Below are 19,627 nucleotides of genomic sequence, written 5' to 3'. Positions count from 1 at the left end.
GACTCCTCCACCCCCGGCTATGCAGTCCATTCTAGAAACCTGGCTTGCAAAGAGCGTGAGAAGAAGGGGATCCTGACAAGGGTGAATCCTCTGAAAGCACCAAGCTCGGGACCTCCGTGAGGCCAACTTCGCTTCAGGGCCTCCTGTCGCCCTTGGGAGGACACCAGCATGTTCTGGGATCGGGGCTGGCTCCCTGCCCTCCCCCACCAGGCTGCAAAGGAAGCCCACAGACGGACTGCCTGACAGTCACCCCTGCTCATATCAGCAGAACATCCACCACCGCTTTTGTGAAGACAAGAAACATTTATTGAGCGCACGGGGGCATGGCCAGCCCTGTGCTCCCGAAACCACATCATGCAGCGCCTCACAACAGCCCTGTGAGGTAGGTCCCAGCCCACTTCACACGTGGACACTGGAAGCTCAGCAGTTCCCCCAAGTCTCAGGGTTCGTGGGGAGTGAGTGGGGGTCAAGCCCACGTGTGTGACCCCCAGGTCAGTGCAGTCCATCAGTCACAGAATGGGTCTCTACTCAAGGGGAGGCCCCAGGTCCAGAGTCGTGGTCCGGCCTGTCCCGTGGGAAGGTGTGCAGGGCGTCCCCGCGGCTGTGGAGGCTGAGAGAGACAGGTGGAGATGAAGTGTACCTGCTCCCGGTCCCACCGGCTGACAGAGTTCTCATGCAGACAGGCAGGCTCGGGGAGGCAGGAGAGGATGCCTGGCCACATGGGGAGAAGGCCCCGCCTCTGGGCAGCCATGGGGGTAGGGGCAGCACCCAGCCACCAGCTCCTGTGCTCTAACCCAGAATCGGGAGCTCTCAGCTTTCCTCAAAGCTGTGCCCGGTTCTGCTACCCAACACGTTACCTGCTCAGCCTCCCACAGTCCTCAGCCCTCCTGTGGGGCCTTCTAAGACTTCTCCCTGATCCTCCCACTTCTGCCTCCACCTCCCCCTCCTAACCTGTTGCATCTCAGTGTTTAAAGAAAAACTCTTTCCTCCATCTCTGTCTCCCCAGAGCTGGCCAGGTGCTGCTCCCCACCCCCCCGTTATGGCACCATGTGGACCAGCAGAGTTTCCCCACACCCACAGATGGCAGGGTGCTGTGGCCAGGCGCCCCAGGACGACAAGGCTGAAGGCACCTATGTGCCAGGTAGCACAGCATTATTATACAATTTCATTGAAGCCTACAATAACAGTGCCACATAGGTGTGACAATTTCCATGTTACAGATGAGCAAACACACTCAAAACCACATGGCTAGGGTGGCCTCAAACCTAGACCCTGGTTCTCCCAAGCCAAAGGGTGGTGTACAACATGGCGCAGACCTGGTGCTCTTGGAGCTGACCGCCTTCCCCTGAGCAGGAACAGCCCTCCAGTGCCACTTCCACAGGTGGGCAAATAAGGCTCAGGACAGTCCAAGGAACCTGCCCAAGAGCACTCAGCTGGCAAATGAAACCCAAGGACCAGAGCCCAATGGACAAGACCCCAGGAGCCCCACCCAGGCACGTGCCCTGCACAGAGAAAAGAAATCAAGGTCTGGGGTCCAATCACTTCTACCCTCCCCACCTGGGATTGCTGACTGCCCAAACTTGGCATAGGTCTCACAAGACAAAGCTGATTGTCACCAGTGGTGGGGACAAAGACTTTTCAGGTGGAACAGCTTCCCTTCACCAGGGCAAAGGTTTCCGATGGGTCAGAGAGGATACAGGCGTGGCCAAGTGGGCCCTACAACCTGGCACTCGGCAAGTGTCACGTCAGAATCACTCAGGCCATGACACCAACCAGGACATTTCAGCTCAGATGAGATTTCATTCTAAATACGAATATTTCCAAAATCATATTTCCAACAGGAGAGACCTCAAGGTGCTACCAGCTCCCCAGGCTGAGGCCTCAAGCAGAGACCCTGAGGGCTTCTGCCGAGAAAACAGGCCTCTTCCTCTTAAACCAAGTCATGTGCCTCGGCCATTCGGTCCGCGCCACTCTTCACACACATTCAGACCTGCCCTCCTGTCAGTGAGCAACCATTAAGCACCTCTCAGCGCAGAAAGCAGGGCTGTAGGGTTGGAGATGCGGCCTCGGCGGGGTGGGGTGGGGTCACACACTTACCTATGACCTCTCTGAGCCCCTGAACTCCCACCTGCTCATCTCAAGGGGACAGGAGGTACCTGACAGTGTCCCACTCTGGGTCACACACAAGCCTGGCCTGCAGGGAGCCCAAGCCTGTTGGAACAGACACCTATACACAGACAAAGCTCCTGGGAAGAGGGACCTGACTACCTGTTCCTACTGGGGGACTCTTGGGAACACAGAGGCAAGGCCTCCGTCAGAGGGGAGGACAGGGGAGGACCGGGTGCAGACTCCGAAGGCTGCACCACAAGGGCACACTCAGCCTCCCGGTGGGGGCACAGCGGGCACAGAGGGGCAACAGCACGGAAGACAGACGTAACCACAGGAGCCGAGGCTTCTGCCAGAGGAGGCCAGGCTGACAAGACCAAGGGCCACGAAGGAGGCCAGGCTGACCACCAAGGCCAAGAAAGCCAGAGGCGAAAGGAGGGAGAGGGAGGGTCCTGTGAAGGGGGCCGGGGCGGGAATTCAACAGGGAGGCCGAGAGGCCCCTGGGGACAGTGGCCCACTCTCCATGTCTAACCAGGCTTCCTGGAGGGCCACGGCCTCCGTACCCCTCCCACGTCACTGTGCCAGAGACAGGCACACCACGGGGACAGGGATGCGGGCACACTTGCTGGGGGTGGGCAGAGTGAGACAGAGAAACCGGGAGGCCACGTTCAGAGACATCAAAAGAGCTCTTCACACAAGGCTGTTGGGTCCTAGCTCAGACACCCAGCTGTCCCTGGCTCTCGGTTGGCTCACCAGTAAAATGGGCCCACACCCCAGGGGCAGGAGGGAGAAGTGTGTGGAAGTCCTGAGCTTGGTGGCAGGCTAGGTAGGGTGCTAGAGACTGAATCCTTTACAGGAAAGGACTGTAGAAGGTTAGAAACACAGGCCTTTCCACTAAAGGACAAGATCTTTGGCCCCCCAGAGATGCCACCAAAAGCTCCTCGTCCTCTCTAAAGTGCCCCCACTATCGCTCTCTAACCAGCCAAGCCAGGGGGCACACACAGTTGTTGGCAGAGGGGGCACCCAGCAGACAGTCCTCTCACGGCAGCCGAAGCAGAGTGGCCAGCCAGCCTGCACCTACAGCGGCAGCCCAGGAGAGAGAGCAGGAGAGGGAAGAGCCAGCACTCAATCGAACATTTATTCCGGCCCATGTGGCTGAAACGCTGGTCGCCCGCATGGCCGTCAACTGTTGGAAATGCAGCCTAAGGCCCGAGGCCGATGCTGCCTTTTTATTCACCTACAACTCACAAAGGCATCTCGGGGCCTCTCAAGGCCACCCTCAGCATGTGACCCTTCCTGATGAAAGCCAGCCTGCGCACAGCACGGTCTCAGAGCACCAGGCCCGTGGCCCTCACAACAACCCTGTGAGGTAGGCTTTCTCCTGACACACACCTTGGAGAAAAGGAGACCCAGGGTCAGAGGGTCAAAGCTGACAGAATCGATACTACACAGGGACTTAAGTGGCCCTGAGACCTGCCAGATTCCAACATCTGGGCTCTTTCTAACATAAAACACAGACTCCTTTCAGACAGCTAACAGCTCAAGTTTCATTACATGATAGCTGAAACAAGAATCCTGGTTTTCAAACAACACGTGGTGTACAAAAGTCGGCAAGATACAATGTAACAATTGTAAACAGGTTAATTAAGAGCAAAATACAGTAGAGGTTATAAACATCCGCCACCTGGAATTGTTTACAACTTAGTTAGCTGTCCATCCACTCAACCAGGGAAGGGGAGCCCTGCCACTGGCCAGGCTCTGCGTCAGGCACCCAGACTGCTGGCCTTTGAGCCCAAATGTTGCCAGAGGGGAAAGGCACAGAGTGACGGGCAAGAGGCTGCCCAGTGCCTAAGGTACCCCGGGAGGGGCCTTTGGAGAAGGACATAAGGAGGTGCTGACCACAGGCCAGACGCAGAGGCACAGCTCAAGCAACCAGAAAGCACAGCCAGACCCTTCCCACAGAGGTGGGCATGAATGCACACCCCCGGGGAGCCAGAGGTACCACCCAGAGTCCCCAGCCCCTGGCCTGAAAGTTCCCGTCAAAAATCACTCCTATTTCATCTTAAAATGTCATACAAATGTAGCACTGTACCCCCAATATGCCCTGCGTGGTTAAAATAATAATTTCCTACGAAGCTGCCAGAATGAGGCAGCCCCCTCCCCCCTCCTCTGGCATATCCCCGGGGGCACACAAACCACCCTTCCAGAATCACAATCACAACTGCAGTTACACAGGTCCTCACAACAGCCCTGCGAGGTGGGTACCATGGTGCTCCACAAGACTCAGACTCTCACAGAAAGGTTAAACCACACAATTTGTCCAGCTCCGGGGTCCTGGCTTCCCATGCTACCGCTCATCCCCAATGCAAGGAGTCATGCTCAGTCTTAGGTGTGGCCCCAAACCTGGCGCTTCCCCCAGCTGGTGGAAGCAGAGGGCTCACTGGCTGAGAAGTGCACAACACTGAGGGCTAAGTTCAGGATGTGATAAGGGCCTGTGCCTTGTGTGCCCAGGGCTGCCAACGGACTGCTCTGCGTGGACCCCTGCCTGGAGCATGATGCCAGCCTCCTACAGGAGCATCACCTCCTAATGGAGGTGAGCATCAGCTAATCTCAGAACGGGCAGGAATAGCTCTCAGAGGCCGATGCCAAAGATCAGAGCTTCTTAGTGCCTTAAACGCCTGCACCAGTGCCCACAGCAGGGCCTCAGCTCTCCCTCTGGCCCCTTAGGAAACAGACTCAGGGAACAGTTTGCTGATTACTAATCAGCCTAGTTTTGTAAGGAACAAAGCTGTAGAACAATCGACCTCCAGACAGAGCTCAGATCCAGAAGTTTGAGATGAATCAAGAGGTTGCCTGGTTTCGGACACACAAATATGGCACCTTCTCTCTCGAGACCTTGGGAGCCGACTCTAGTATAGCACTAGCTGGTTTTTTAAGATGTTCATTGAGTGTGAGTGCTGGATGGAGGGATGAAGTGATGACGGATGAGTTACAACCACTGCCATCTGGTGTAATAAGCCACAGGCTGGAGGCAAAGCTCATGGCAGGGACCATGCGCCAGGCAAGGAGAGGCCCGGGTGGAGGGGACCATCTCCGTTTGGGTCGGGAGGGCTCAGCCCCTGCGCCCCTCTAGACCCTGACCCTGGACCACAGTCGCAGTGTGTGATGCATGGAAAAGCACCATGGGAAGAGGCCATGGGAGTGACCGTGGAGGATGAGACCCAGCTGGGACGTGCTCAGAGCAGTGACCCCAAGGGGAAGGTACGAAGAAGGGTGTTGGCGTCATGACCACAGCCCAGGGCACGACACGGCCCGCCCCACAGGGAAAGGCTTTGCTCTCAGGAAGGGGAAGGCCAAAGCACCAGCCGAGACACACAGGCCGAAGGCATGGAGGGGCAGTGGGTGGAGGTCATGGTGAGAGTGGCCCTGGCCTCCCAAGCTTTGATGCCAAGGTACACATGGGTGAGGGTTCAGACGCAGGCAGACGGCGCTGAGTGCTATAGTAGAGGGGCCGGTGGCAGTGGCTCTCTGCTGGGGACAGGGGGGTGGAGGAAAGCCCTCCCCAGGTCCTGTGCCCTCCCCAGGTGGCCGTGACCCTGGCTAACTTTGAGGTAAGAGGCCAGGGGACACCCAGAAGAGTGTCCATGGCAGTCCTCAGATTAGGGGACGGAACTGTACCTGGGGGAATCGAAGAAGATTCTCCATCAGTTCTGACCTAGAATTCAGAACCCCGACACCAGCAGCGAGGTCAACTGTGCAGGCCAGGACTCAGGGATGTTGGCTGGCACGTCACAGGACATGGGAACCCAACTCTCTAAGGGGAAACAGAGGCCCCGCTGGAGGAACAACAGGGGAGGTTACTGGGCAGGTACAAAAGCCCACCCTGACTATACAAGGTGCTGGGCATGTCACCTAGACCTCAGGGGAGTCAGAAGGGTACTACTGCCCACCCACAGGGCTCCAGAGGGTGAGACCAGAGTTGACAAGCCATGATGGGCACAGCACATTTAGGGAATGCAATTGTGTATGTCCCCACCCACCAGAGAACGGTGTCCCTGTCCCCACCACCCATTTTTCAAGGGTAAGTAATTCCTAAAGTCAAACTGACCTGAGAGGCCAGCTTGGCCACCCCACATCATGATGGGAACTCCCTAAAATTACCCTGTGCCTTGCCTGGTAACTCCTTGGACACCTCCAGTGACAGAGAGGCTCCCTACACCCACAGGACACCCTTGACCGGTCTCTTCAGAAAGCCATGACCCAATGGACTTGGACAAACAGTTCACAGAAGAGAAGATACAGGTTGTTAATAAGCATAGGTAGAAAACCGACATTAGTATTCAGAGCAAGTTAAAACGATGCCAAAGCACTTCTTAACAGAGAAAACCCAGCAGATACCTTTAGAAAATGCTAATACATTGCTAAACATTGTAACACGCCGGAAGCCTTCTAAAAGTAATCAATATTCACACAAAAATCCCTAGGCTCTCATTCAAATAGCTCCACCATAGAAAACTCATTCGTTCATTCACTGATCCACCCAAGCGCACATCCTCCATCCTCTCCTACCTGCCAATCACCCACTCGCTCACCCGAATTTCCACCACATTTCCACCCGCTCATCCAACATCTATTTAGAGTCTACCTGTCGGGCACTGGAGACACAAAGATCAATTCAACAAGCTCCTTGCCCTTAAGGGGCTCACAGTCTAGCAGGAGACGCTGACAGTTAATGAAGCAATGATAATTTCTGGGGGTGAGAAGGTGCTTCACAAGGATGAACAAAAAAAGTGGGTGTGCTCAGCTGTTAGTTGTGACATAATTTGCAAGATTAAAAAAAAGATGATTTATGCATGACAAAAGCAGGGTGGATTTACAAATGATACCACAGCCACTCAAAGGGGTCCAATGCAGGGAGGTCATGAAGCCGATGAACAAAGAAAAGTGTGGATGGCAGAACAGGGAGGGGTACAGACAGGACGCAGCGGGGGGGGGGAGAGTGTGTGGTGAGCAGTGGCAATCAGGCGGGTTTAAAGGACGCATGCTCATAAAAAAATGTTCATTTTAAAAAAAAGGGTGGCCATCAGACATGAATCTGAAGAGCAAAAAGAAAGCATGGCATGAGAGGGGACAGAGGGGTTGAGCTGTGGGTTCCCTTCCTCTGGGTCACGCACCATCCACAGCTGCACACTAGGAACATCAGTAACTCAGCGCACCTGTCCCAAGGAGGGACTGGGAGTCGCAGGGGGAGACCCAGGAGAGTAGCAGCCCCTGACGTCACCAGGGAAAGTCGTGGGTGGGGTACACGCAAATGTTAATCAGGACAAAATTTTCCCTGCTTTATAAAGTTGAAACCAGCCCTGATCAGGGAGGAGGCCCCGGATCCTGGCCCAGAGAGCACGTGCACATCACTCCACCTGGTTTCTGAGCCCTACCAACTTTGAAACTCAGGATTTAAAACTAGGGAGTCAAAGGTCCTATGGGCTCCCACCCACCCCAGGGGTTAAGTATGTCCATGGTGGCCACTCAGAATGGCCCCTCAGGGCCCCTTGGACAGCCCAGATACAGTGGCCACACTTGTAATCCCAGTGACTCCAGGGGCTGAGGTAGAAGGATCACAAGTTCAAAGCCAGCCTTAGCATTTTTGTGAGGCCCTAAGCAACTTAAAATATAAAACAGGGCAGGGGGTATGGCTCAATCCCTGGTACCACAAAAAAAAAAAAAAAAGAGTCCCGTTTTTAACAATGTGAACAGCCAGCTCTCCTAGAGACCTGCCCCTGCTCTAGCCCCTGTCCTTCCCATCTTCTCCTGGTGCACAGCTGTGGCCCCCCTCCTGCTTCTCTTCTGCACCCCAAACTTGCAGTCTTCTGAGCCTCCGCCGGCTTCTAAATACGTGAACATGGGTTCACCCCAAAGACCCCCTGGTTTCTTCCGGTCCTGAGCCCCTCCCACCTGTTCCCCATCCCACAGTGACCCCTGGGCTCGTCTGGAGATCTTCAGAAACCCATTCAGCAGGTGTCCTGGAAGGATAGGTGCACCTCCAGGTTCCGGCCAGTCGAGGTAGAGACCAGAGCCCCCAGATTCTGAAAGAGGAGGCCAGCAGACCCCTGCGGCCCTAGCCCCACGTCAGGGCCACGTGAGCTGCTCACGTGGCCCAGACACGTGGTGCTGGGGGCACAGAAGGTGGCTTCTGACACGTGAATCCCATGTCCTCCATGTTCTAAAGACCGTGGGCATCCATGAGGGCCTGTGCTAGGAGCTGAGAAGTCCCTCATCTTCCTCCCCCTCTTCTGAAAGTCTTCGCCCATCTACCAGCCTCAAGCTTTGCCCGTGCCCCACTCCACACCCCCGCTCAGATCTCCCGCCACTGGGCTACGCCAGGCCCTTTCCCACCGCTCTACCAACCCTCTGGAGCCCACCTGCCACCAACCATGTGGCTCCTCCCCGCTCCCCTGGTGTACACGTGCTCCCGGGGTCCAGCTAAGGTGACCTCTGCATGCTCTGGGCACTTGGTAAGAAGGAAAAAAGAGTGTTTCTGATGACCCAAATACGAACTGGCAAGTCCAGGGGATTTGGGTCCTTCTTTCTACAGACAAATCCAGGCACCTCCCATGAGTGCACAGATCTTGTCCACGACAGAGAAAGGGGACTCCCTGGCGGGGGGGAACGTCAGGACAGTCGATTCTCCAGGTGTCCCCCGCAGCCCCGGGGAAGAGCCTGAGAAGGCAGTTTCAACACAGACAGCAAAAACACTTTCCACCAGAGTACAGAGTACAAGATAAACCGCCAAAAAGAAAGGCCTTGAAACAGGCTCCAGGAGTGCCACGTCTGGGCCCAGGACCCAGGACCGCGTCTGCACACGGGGGCTGAGGGTTGAGAAGGGAGGTGCCCTGCTGGCACACTGCAGAGTCGCAAGAACAAAGTCCTGGTGCTTCTCCCAGGGCTCCTGGTTCCCTGGGCTACTGGGCCACCCTCCTCAGATGTGCCTGGACACTCCCTGGGCTTCTCCTGTGTGAGCCCCTGGTGGTGGCCAGCAGTCACAGCCAGGTCAGCCCACACTGGACAGGGCCCAAGCTCCACCCAGGGCCTCCCGCTCCCTACCTCTGCTGCCCCCTGGTGGGCAAAGCCTCCTCCACAGGGAGCTCACAGGTGACCCCTGCCCAGGGAGGAGCCAAGACGCCCCCTGGGCTTAACACCCCTTGTTCTTGCAACTTTCTGCAGGGCCCAGGGCCTGAGCCCTTCCTGCCTACCCAGGGTGGCAAATGGAACAGTGGGCAGAGACAAGCATGTACCCCCATCTTCAGCCCATGTGGGGGAGCTGAGGCCATTGCAAGACCACTCAAGGAAACCGAGGACAAGATGAAGAAGCGAAATGGCCCACACAACCGACACATGGCACCGCACCCCAGGCCAGGTCCTCCTGAGCCAAGTCCTCCAGCCAGGAAACCACAGGTGATCAACCCAGGGCACCGCAACTGCCATCCCTCGTGCAGCCACCCATTCACCTGGCCAGGCCACAGGACTAGTGGGCACAAGAACTGGGGGATCTCCGCTGCCCTCTCTCCTTCTGCACACCTGTCTTCCTCCATCCCTACCACTCTTCCCCCATCACTCACTCTGCCTTTGCTCGGAGCCGAATTCTTTGTTTATGGCGTCCACAGGGCAGCTTTAAACTCAGCAGAACCCCCGAGTCATGGAGGCCTCTCTTCACAAGCCCCATTTGTTTATTCATATGTTATTTTTGTTCCTCACTTTTAATTCATCTTTCTCCCTTTCTTTCTCTCTTCCTTAGAGTCTCTCGTTTTTTATAAACTCAATGTACAGAATCGGACCAATCAAGACCCACCTACGACGCCCTCATCCTTGATCCACGAAGCTCCATTTCTCAATTTTCGTGCATTCCCTCACTTTCTATTTATGCATCCATTTGTCCTTCCTGACTCGTTGGGAAACGCTTTTACCTATTAGTCTCCTGTGAACATTAACTGCATCAGCCACGACCTGATGTGCGGAAGCAGCAGCTCTCCGGCCCTGGTATTAACTTGCATTTGCGATCTTTCTCCCCCGCATTTAGTCACCTTTTCCATTTAAGTATTTATCCTTTCACTGATGGGCCTCAACTGCAGACATTTTATTACCGTGGTGGAAGGTGCAGGCCTCTTTAAGACCAGCCTGGTCCTTTATTTTTCGTGTGTTCTGTGAAGGTGTAATGTATTTCTCTATTTAAGGAGGATGCGTGTGAACTCATAATCCCCTTTCACGCACTCTCTCTTAATTACCCATTTATCACTTTGGTTGCTTGTTTATTACCTTTTTTTTTTTTTTTTGGTTTCTTTTTTTTTTTTCTCTTCTCTCTTTTTCCCTCCCCCTGGGAACCAGGGTCTGGGTCTGAATTATCTCATCCATTTTAAGGATTAGCGACAACCTCATTACTAACCCTAACAGATCTCCCTCTTCCAGACACACCCACGTACTGGTGGCCGATTTTATTGGTCCCTTTACCTCCCTTTTCCTTTATCTGGCTCCACCTCGCCCTTCCTCCTCTCTTGCCTCTGTCATGCCTAGGGACCTCAGGTGCGCAAAGGAGATGAGCCAACTCCCCTGGGTCGCTCCTTCCGGGCTATTCCCAACATTTCCATTTCTAATTCCGTCATTCATGTGTCCATTCATTCTTTCTGTCACTCTTTTATTTCAATATTTATTCTTTTATTTATGGACCTCAGGTGCACAGAATTGGATTAGCCACCTCCGAGGTTCCCAGGGCCTTCTCAACACGGGGCCACGTGGGGCTTTCTTTTGTTCGTAAATTCCTTGTACTGGTGATTTGGCCTAGGATTTATTTACCTATCTCAGGGGCCCAGTGGGGATATGTGTCATAATTCTTGCTGCCTTCTCATTTCTTGTGCTGGTGAGGCTCCCTCTCATGTATTTATGTGCATTTGTTTATGCGATCGGTGGATTCATTGCCTGCATCCATCTTGTCACAATTTTCCACATCCCTCTTCTTTCTCCCTTTTGCATTCTTGTATCCGTGAGAGGCTCGTGTGCAGAGGGGATTAATCACGAGCATGGCCCCTCGTGTGTTTACCCCAGCCACTCCTCACTACGTTCTTTCTGATATTTGCTCTTTTACTGAGGAACCTCCGCTGTTACTCTTCTCTACGTTTAATAACATTTACTCATAATATTTAAGTACTTATCCAGCCAGGGCCTTCTCTTCTGTGTGTCTATTTTAATTTTTTTCCTACATCTTCCCCCTTTTTCCAGCTCTTTTTCTTGTGATCTGGTGCTAACAACTGCATCGATTCCTTCTCGCAGCCTCTGGCTTGGACCATTTGGACCACAATTTGTATGTGTGTGCGTCTGTTTTGCGATGCTGGGGAGGGGACCCAGCAGACCAGCTATCCTACCACTGAGCTACCCACCAGCCCAGGGCCACAATTTGTGATTAATGCTGATGACTCGCACTAAACAGACCCTCCTCTCAGAGACTTAATTGTTCCACTTATTATCTTTTCTACTGCTTTCCCCCCCCCCCCATTTCCCCTCATCTGATTGTTTCTATCATTCTTTCCCCTTTGACTCTTTGGAACACCAGCACCCAGGATTGGATGACCCTAAGCAGCTCTACAAGAGCAGCCCATTGGTGAACGCAGATCTTTTTTCCTCCTTCATTCATTCGTGCATCTACTCAGTCTCTCTCTGTTTAAATACTTATTCTACACCTCTTGATGACAGGTGCACGTAATTGGATACATAATATCTGCAGTTAATGGGCCCACCTCCCGGGCCCACTGAAGTCCTCCCCGACATATTTTCGCTTTGAACTGTCTCTTGGTCGGTGGGTCCTTGTCCATCTCAGAAGCACTGATGTCAATTAACCAGTGTGCTCGGTCCCCGCAGCCTTTCATCCTGGCCTGGCTTTCTCTCCTGCCTCTGTGCGTCTATTTACTTGTGAATACGTTCTCTTTCTTCTTTGGCAGCCAATTTGTACGTAATTTGTACATGTCCTTCCATTTTTCTTTGTGCCTCTCCCCCCTCTTTCTTGCATGCTCTCATTCTTTGACAGGAATCAGAGTAGGCGAGGAAGACGCAGGGCAGAGCGCCGCGTGGACCGCAGGGTCGGGAGGATGCTGCTCACACCCTCCGCGGCCCACGCAGCGCCGTCTCCTCTCTCCTTTCCTTCCTTCTCTTTAGGCTGCATTTAATCTTCTACTAGTGGAATTAGGTGCTCAGAGTCGGACTCCTAGCCCAAGCCCCTCTCATGGAGCCACCCGTTTCTCCATTTCATAGCTATGACCTTTTGGCCCTTCACTCTGGACCTTCTCTCACTCCTATGGAGCTGGGTGCTGGGTGGGGTGCGGGAACCAAATACAAGAACACCCTCTCCAGGCCCCCATCCTGTTTATTTTTTAATTTGGCACTGGGAACTGAACCCAGGGGTACCTAACCACTGAGCCACATCCCCAGACCTTTTTATTTTTAATTTGAGACACGGTCTCACTAAGTTACCAAGGCTGGCTTTGAACTTGTGATTCTCCTGCCTCGGCCTTCTGAGCTGCGGGGATTACAGGTGTGTGCCACTGCACGTGGCCCTTTCTTTCAACACTCACTGACTGGTTCATTTACTTAGTGTTTCACTGCGGCCCTGACACTTATTGTATTGAATCTCCATGACTCCAACATCACCTCCTTTTATATCTTTGTTGATTTGGCCATCCATGTTTCTATACTTAACATTTGTGACATTTTTCTTCTTAGGGTTGTAGCTTATCTATATTTTCATTTTTCTCCTTCCATCTAGCAGAGCTCATTTCCCAGCACTTGGTGACTCAAACCCCCTCAGACCCGTCTCACCTGTCACCTGGGGACACCCATTTCTACTGTTCCTGTTCACCTGTCCACAAATCCATCACTTTTTTCTTTCCTTCCTTTGTTTTGGCATTTGTGTATTTGCACAAATACTAGCTCGTGTTTGGCCCTCCCTACTTACAGATCCAATGTTGTATGGATCTATGTGTTGACCTTGGGGCAGCAGGTTGCATGGTCCACGCACACTTCCTGGCTGCCCTGTCACTCCACACGTATTGTTGGTCCCCTCACTCCTTGCCCCTTCCATTCACTCATCCATCTGATCACTTGTTACACAGTGTGACAACATCCCAACAAGAAGTCGAAAACACTCACTCCTCTTAGGACTTCCCTGCTTCCTCCACAACTTAGCCACCCGTCACAAACCCACAGTTCAGAGACACACATGAATGGCAGATGCACAGCAGAGACAGACAGATGCTAGTTTACTGTTAAGATTCTCCCAGGGCTCACATCCTAGACCTACTGGGGGCCGAGCCAAGGTCACAACCCCCATTCCCCAGACCCCCTCGGGAGGGCAGGCGCTTCCCGCTCTGCCCCTCTGGACCCCATGAATGGCCATCCCCATGAGAAACCTGTTTCAAGACCCCAGAATACATAGACACACACATGGTACATCGTCTCGCGGTGGGAAACGACGGACACAGAGTCCACTCTTAAATAGGTGGCTTTGTCTGCAGCAATGTACAAATATTTTGGCCTTTCAAGGCCAATACAAAAGAAACTCCCTATTACCATCGCTGAGAGTCTCAGTCTCAAACAATGAAGAACTTGAAGAGGTTTAGCCGGAAACTTTGAAGACAGAAAACCTGCCCATTATGTGTTCCAGACATTTCGAGGGGGTGAACGCAGGTCATTGGAGCTCGAAGCCCAATTGAGAGGCTGGTCCCTGAGCCTGCATTTTCTCCTTGGCCCTGTGAAGGGCCCCCAGCTCACAAGGGCACTTCCATCCTAGTCTGCCCTGCACCGTAAGAGCCAAAGGGAGACTCGGTGATGAAAGGGCCATTCATTTAGGAGTGAGAAAGGAAAAATTCTTTGGGGGTCCCACACTTGAAGCTGTCTATAGAATCTTTTTTTTTTTTTTTTTTTTTTTTTGCTGTAGAAACAACACAAGGGGGCCGGGGGCTCTTGTCTGAAAACCCGAGCCCAGCTCGGCACCCGGCTTCACTCACTGGGCGCACCCCCTACCCCAGACGCCTGGCAGAGTGCTCTGGGCAGCAGCCCTCCCTCCCCTGAGGGCCACACGGCCACAAGTGTGTTCATTATACTCTGGCAACTTACGATTCAGGGCTGGAAGGTGCTGGGGTGCTGTGTCCGGGGCGCTGGGGTCCTTTCCCACGCTGGATTTCAGGTGAGGGTCTCAGCTAGAAGGAGAAAGCACCCTGTCACGGACAAGACCCCATGGAGCAAGAGGTGGCAGGAAGAGCGGCGGGTCAGAGGGGGACAGCGCAGGCCTGAAGTAGGGACTCCACAACCTCAACAAGCTCACTCTCCTGGGAGCCCACTCATCCCCCAGCTGTCTGCAGGGTGGACAGGCAGGTGCAGAGATGGGGAACACGGCTCCCCACCCAAGAGCCCTTCGGTGGGTGCAGCCTAGGGCTCAGGGCTTCTCTGCAGAAACCAAAGGCCACCATGCAGTTGGGGACGATCTGACACCCACAGGGCTGCTGAGGGTGCAGGGTTTTTAACGGGCACATACTTCAAGGGATGAAGTGATTCCAGGGTGCCCAGGCAGACATCCCCGCTTGAACCACGGTGGACACACTAAAAAGCCTCAAGGAACACCCTGACCAGGGCACCAAGTCTTGACTGCAAGTTTCTGCCTCAAACTTCAATTCTAAGAATGAAATCAGCAATGGTGTCACGTGCCATTATAAAGCTGTCAGAATCCACAAATGTCCTATACAGAGCGAACCCCAAACACGCAACTGTGGCCTCCACTCAAGAATCACATATGGGGGGCTGGGGATGTGGCTCAAACAGTAACACGCTCGCCTGACATGCACAGGGCGCTGGGTTCGATCCTCAGCACCACATAAAATAAAGATGTTGTGTCCACCGAAAACTAAAAAATAAATATTAAAAAATGCACTCGCTCGCTCTCTCTCTCTCTCTCTCTCTCTCTCTCTTTAAAAAAAAAAGAATCATATATGGGGGGGCTGGGGCTGTAGCTCAGTGGCAGAGTGCTTGCCTGGTATGCGTGAGGTGCTGGGTATTATCCCCAGCACCACATAAAAATAAACAAATAAAATAAAGGCATTCTGTCCATCTACAACTACAAAATAATAATAATAATAATAATACATGGGGAAAAAAAGAACCAAGGGCCGGGGATGGAGTTGACCTTGGTTGGTGGAGTACTTGCCTCACATGCAAAAGCCCTGGGTTCCATCCCCAGCACCACCACCAAAAAACAAAGAAAAAAATAACGTCTAGATACCCTCCCATCAATCACAGCAGACCTTTCGAGCGTACAAGATTTTAACAGCAGGGGAACTGGTCGGGGGACCCACATGGAAATTCTCTATATTTTCCTCTCAATTTTTCTAAATTAAAAATTGTTTAGGAAAAAGAAAGTCTCTTCATTAAAATTTAATCGTAAAAATGGTACTAGGACTGGGTGAGGTGGTACACGCCTGTCACCTCAGCAACCCAGGAGGCTGAGACGGGGGATGGCGAGGCCAAGCCAGCCTGGGCAACTTAACCAGACCCTCGTATTTTTTTTTTTTTTTTTAGTTGTAGATGGACACTTATATCTTTATTTATTTATTTTTATGTGGTGCTTCACGCATGCAAGACGAGCGCTCTACCCCTGAGCTACAGTTCCAGCCCACGAGACCCTATCTTAAAATAAAAAATAAAAAATGCTGGGGGTATAGCTCAGTGGTGGAGCACTTGCCTAACATGCACGAGGGGGAAAAAAGAGTTTGGTAAAGGTAGATTGGTGAATGGCAGAAAGGGGGTTTAGACAATGGAAGGTGGGGGGCTGGGGATTGGGGCAGAAAACACATTAGAAAACATATCTGGGGACTATTTTCCTGGTGAGACACAGATAAAGGCTTGGGCCCAGTGGGGAGGTACCAAAGGCCACCTGGGAGACAGAAAAGCAATGGGTGGACATGGGGTGCTATGGGGAACCTAAGTGGTACCAGTCCATGACATCACGAAACCACGGGTCCCCAAGACCCCCTGGTGCAGGCTGCCAGATGCCTGCCTCACTGGCCCCCCAGGTACCCTAAAGAACGAAGAACTGCTCTCCAGCTACCTGTCTGTATCCTGACCTCAGTCACTGGGAACACCCTGCCACCACGTCCTCCCCCCCCCAAGCTGGGACATCCAAAACCCCATCAGCTCTTGCTTCCAAATCTTCCTACAACTCCTTCCCTGGCCTATGCTCCCAAACATGGCTTCCCATAACGGGTGGATCGGATAACCCAGAGAAAGTCTTAAAAATGAGTGTTCGCCAGGCAGCGGCGACCCTGAGGGACCCTGGCAGGCTCTGCTTATCTGGAAGCTCAGGACCACCTATCATGAGGTAGTCCAGACCACCCCCTGGGCCCGAGCAGGGCCGGGTGGCGGCCCATCATAACCACAGTCCTAAGGTGACAGTGGACTCCAGACCAAGAACACACCACAAGACCAAAGGCACTGCCACTTCCCACGGGAATGGACCCAGACCCTTGGTTCATTGCTCGTTTGGTTCTGTTTTGCTTTTTATAAAAGAAAGAAAATCAGAAGCAGCTCAAGGCATCTGGGTTTTTTCCTGTGTCTGTTCCAGAGACCCCCATGGACCCTCAGCGCTCCCGACTGTCCTTAATTAACTCTGCCTACAGACCCCAGGCTCCTCTGCTAGGACGCAGCCCAGGCAGAGTCGTGCCTTGGATTTAAAACTGCGTGTACCAGCTCTGGTCTGCTTGGCGTATTAATAATGTGATGTTGGGCTGGGATCTTAACAGTCAGAAAAGCTGCAGAGATGAGTCACTGTCTGGAACCAAAGGAAAAACAAGGCCCCTTCACAGAGTCCAGAGGGACAAACTGTCACGAGCATTCGATCGAAATGTCCGTGAGTGCGTGCACTGAGCTCGTGGCCAAAGCACCAGGGGACACTGGGAGTACCCCCCTGCCCCTGGCTCATCACAACTACAGCCCCCCTCTGCATCTCAGCTGTAAAGTCACTCCTCTAGAGGCAAACAGGACCTAATTGATCTGGCGTGTCTTTGGTACAAATATCTTATGGATGTTTTGAGCAGAGAAAGACGTAAAAGGGTTATTTTTATTAAAATGTTGATTTTAAGAAAGAGAGCCTGTGGTTACACAAATAGCCAGCCCTGCTCCCACCATGGACTTCCTACCTGTTGAGTAAATGCCACCCTTGTCTAACTTCCCCTGACAAATGTAAGCCCTTTGCAGAGCTAATTTCCTGTACCTTTGTGAGACTGGGGCCCTGGACATTATGGGGCCATTTATGAAAAAGGGAGCAGTAATTGGGACATCTTTTGAAATCGTGTCCCCTCTCTGCGCCGGGCCCCCATCAGCCCTCTAATTTTAGTTGGTCGGGTTACAGAGGATGTTTACATATGCCTCTTCCTGGAATTTCACCTCTTTGCTTCAGGAGTGGGCAATTAGAGAGAATTAGGGCCTATTTGGCGCATGTTTACCGTTAATGGATAGAGGCTGAGGCAGCCTTGGGAAATGCAGTCTGCCGGGCTAATTGAAGCTGGCAATTTTTTGATTCCTCATTTCAGCTCAGGTATTGTAGCAACCAAGGTCACAAAACAAAAGCTCCAGCCCACCATGGTAATGACCGGTGCAGGCCTGCCTGAAGGCCTGCAAGCGACTTATTACCATAGGCTGAAGCACCGGAGAGCTGGAGGCCTCTGCAAAGCTGCCTGAGCCTGGCAGCCCCCCCCCGGGGGGGGGGGGCTGCCCATCCCCTTTCCAGAAGTTTCCAGGCTGATGGCTTTCTCAGAAAGTTCTCAGCTGAGTGGGGTTTTGACAAGGGTCTCCTGATCCAAAGGCACAAGGTGGGCAGTGGGGACAGTGAAGCTGCCACACTCTCCTGGGACCAAAGCCACTCTACAGCCCAAAAAAGGTGTCCAAGGCTGGCCAGCAGCCCGTGTGTTTACAATGGTGCTCCTAACACGGGGGCCCTGCACATAGGATCTGGGGAGCCCTGGGCCCGGCCTACACCCAGTCTCTGACCTACAGTGAGGTCTGTGTCCTCAAAAGGCTGGCAAAAAACTAGCAGGTGGCCATGAACCCTGACCACTGGTCAAGCAGGAGCCTGTGGCCAGCAGAAGGCTCCACACCAGGGTCTGCTACCAGCTCATCATGTGAGGTCTCTGGCCCCCTCACCTCTGAAGTGGGGGGCAGTAAAACCAGAAGCCTCCCAGGTCCCTGTGACCCTCAAGGCTCAGTGCACATGCACACAAACCACATCTAACCACCACGGAGTCCAACAGAACTCCAAGGGCCCTCAGATGACCACAGGCCTGTATCCCCCCACTTTCTAGATGGGAAAATTGAGGCCCAGAGGGCTGGAGACAGGGCCTAAGGTCACACCCATCATCAGGTCTGAGCACAGGTGGTACCCAGGTCTCTGGAAGGTGCCACTACCTGACCCTGAGTCCCCCCATGTCTAACTCTCTCCTCAGACCACCTGACAAGTCCCAAACAGGGGAATGTGCCTGGCTAGGAGGCTGGTGGGGACCCAAACTGGACCCCCAGGACCCTATGCTCCCTCCACTGATGAAACAGGGTCTTGACTCTCCAGCACCGACGTCCTGAGCTGCTTCTGACTTACAGATTATGGCTGCGGCTCCGTTTTACAGATGGGGAGACTGAGACCCAGAAACTAGCAGTAACAAAGTAACACTGGCCACAGGGAGACCCAAGCCTTATTCCTTCTACGGTGGAGATTTTGCTACTGGTTGCGTGGAGTGGCCCAGACCCTCAGAGCTTGTGGGCACAGCTGTGACACACAGCTTCTCCCCAGCCCAGCAACCCCAGGGGCCACCCTGGCTCTGCCTCTGGTCCTCCCTAAACACACACCTGCACCGTGGACTTCAGAGCCCCCAGCCCTAATTTCTGAACCTGCTGGGGGGACTAAAGGAAGGACCGGGAGGCGGAAGAGCCGCACAGCTGCGATCCCCGGTGGCCAGCACAGACATGCAGTCAGCCTCTGGCCCCTCTGACTGTCCTCCTTCCCCAACTTTCCATTCCGGAGTTCTGTCTCCTCAGCCCCATTCTGTCTCTGTGGCTGTCTTTTGGGCTTCAGGCCCAGTTTGATCAAACTCTTGTTTACAGTTATAGCCATTGCAACTTTTCTTCCCCAAAAAACTTGCACAAATCAAACCCTGAAACCAGAAAGCAAGAACAGGCTGGCTGATGAAGCAGGTCACCGTGCAGCATGGGTCTCTGTCTGGTCCTTTGGACCTGACACACACAGGGACAAGGCCCCCCCACACACACAGACACACACTAAATCTCGGGGAAGGGAACTAAAGTTTTCTTTTCATCTGAAGAAAGGGCACCTTCCGTGGCCAGCGTGCATTCACAGGACCTGGGAAAACTCTGTGGCACCCGCCTGATTATCCCCAGGTGGCTCCTCTCCACTGGGCGCCCCCATTCCTTTCTGCCTGCGCCTTTG

General features: G+C 53.3%; 1 long non-coding RNA gene across 6 annotated transcripts in view; it reads right to left on the bottom strand.

Annotated features, from left to right (window-relative positions):
• Positions 1-289: 289 nt before the first annotated feature.
• Positions 290-19,627, bottom strand: part of LOC308648406 — a 32,200-nt gene continuing 12,862 nt past the window's right edge. Inside the window, exons 7-10 of one of the 6 annotated variants that reach the window (XR_014021815.1) lie at positions 14,260-14,342; positions 5,785-5,942; positions 1,337-1,415; positions 290-610 (exon numbers count right to left, since the gene is read on the bottom strand). This is a non-coding gene — a long non-coding RNA (uncharacterized lncRNA). Of the gene's footprint in view, positions 611-1,336; positions 1,416-5,784; positions 5,943-13,920; positions 13,940-14,259; positions 14,343-19,627 lie in introns of those variants that run through there. The other 5 variants (XR_014021816.1, XR_014021817.1, XR_014021818.1 and 2 more) reach the window with 5 other exon arrangements.

Source organism: Spermophilus citellus (assembly GCF_964194105.1).
Source record: "Spermophilus citellus genome assembly, chromosome: 4".
NCBI classification, from domain to species: Eukaryota; Metazoa; Chordata; class Mammalia; order Rodentia; family Sciuridae; genus Spermophilus; species Spermophilus citellus.
This window is presented reverse-complemented; position numbering and strand designations above follow the sequence as displayed.